Source organism: Notothenia coriiceps, unplaced genomic scaffold (genome assembly GCF_000735185.1).
Source record: "Notothenia coriiceps isolate Sejong01 unplaced genomic scaffold, NC01 NC01_scaffold00000300, whole genome shotgun sequence".
Lineage (NCBI taxonomy): Eukaryota > Metazoa > Chordata > Actinopteri > Perciformes > Nototheniidae > Notothenia > Notothenia coriiceps.
The window spans coordinates 1-1,888 of record NW_011333001.1 but is presented as its reverse complement, the minus strand read 5'-3'; positions in this window follow the sequence as shown (position 1 = coordinate 1,888).

Genomic DNA, 1,888 nt, shown 5'->3' with positions numbered 1-1,888 from the left:
AATGCTGAAAATAGATAATGAACCCAAATATGGGCAAATAGATACCGGGAAAAACATAGAACAAGATACACAGTGTGACCACCCTACGCCCTGCCATAGACCTATAAACACATACAACATTTGTGTACCGCGTAAAACTGTATTCGCCTGAAACTGAAAAACTGAATCACCGTGTAATAGTTGGTGGCCGTCTTTTCCTAGGTCCCGCCACAAGAAGAAAAAGTACTGAGCGGGGTCGCTTGGAGACGCGCTGTGGCGGATGGAGCGAGGGCTTAGACAGTGTTACGCCCGCCTGGGACTCGTGTCCCCTTCGCGCTACGAGTCCATTGTAATTACATTAATTGCACCGAAGAAATAAGAGATATTGACAAAATTACCTGAAAGATTATGACAAGATATGTCAAGATATGACTAGATTAATTGAAAGATTATTCACTAGATATATGAGGCGACTAGTTGATGACAATATTATTTGACAATATATTACTAACATTATTGACAAGTTACTGACAAGATTATGACTCATATATGACAAGAAATGTGACAATATCAGACAAGATTATCGACTAGTTATTCGACAAGTTACTAGAAGATTATGGTCGGCGGGGGGAGGAGAAGGACCGAGGAGGGGAGGAGAAGGAGGATAAAGTAGGTGTAGCAGCGAAGTCGCAGGCCTAGAGGAGAGCGTCCCCGTTTAGAGGTCCTAGCGGAAGAGAGAAAAGAAGGTGTACCTCGAAAGACAACTAGGAGTTGTTTTTCACGCATAGAGGGTTAGACGAACAGCAGTCATTGCCAAGGAAGTCAAGAGAGACTAGGACCAAGGAAAGAGTCTCACAGGTAGAGACCGAAGCAGGAAGTAGAAGCAGAACTCCATCTAAATGTCAGCCCTTCCAAGTAAGAAGGTTGACGAGGGAGTTCTACAAGGCGAGTACAGCGTAGGTTGGAAACGAAGATGTACCAAGGAAGACAAGAAACTGCAGACGCAAGAGGAAATCTTCGTCAGATAAGAGAGGTCAGGAGAATGCGGGAGGTGTACCACAGAAATCCAAGCAGCACTTAGCGTCCAAGAGGAAACGTTACGCAGATAGGGAGGTAGGACCAAGAAGTAGTGTTCCAAGAAATCAAAGACACTCTAGGCCCAAGAGGAAATCCGTTTCATAGGATAGAGAGAAGGAGACTCGAAGCAGGTTTTCAAGACACTACTGGCGACCAAAGGAGATCGTCTTCCGTAATGAGAAGGGAGGGAAAGAAGGATGTTACAAGAAATCCAAGACCAACTAGGTCAAAGAGAATCTTCGTAGATAGAGAGGTAGGAAAATGAAGGAGTCGTTCCAAGAGAATCCAAGCACCTGGAGACCAAGAGGAAAGGTTCGTAGATAGAGAGGATAGGAAAATAAGGAGTGTCCCAAGAAGATCCAAGCACACCTGGGAACCAAGAGGAAATACGTTCGGAGATAGAGAGGGTAGGAAAGAAGAGAGTGTTCCAAGAAATCTCAAAGACACTCCAGGCCCAAGAGGAGATCGTTGCTAGAATAGAGAGGAGAAATGAAGAGTGTCCAAGAAATCCAAGACACTCTAGCGACCAAGGAGGAAACGTCGTAGTATAGAGAGGTAGTAAATAAGGAGTGTATCCAAAAATCAAGACCCTAGGACCAAGTGAGTAACCAGTTTCATATCATTGGAAAACAGAGTCAGGCGAAAAAATAAAAAAAAGCTACGAATTTTTTAAAACACAATCCACAGAGCATGAATTGACATTAATGCAAGTATTTGTTGTGCAAAATAGAAAAATGTTCAAAGTACAATTTCAGTGCAGTAGCAGCGGAGATGGGTAGAAAAGTGACTGGTGCTGGATGAGGGAAGGTTGTGTGTATGTGTATGTGGGGGG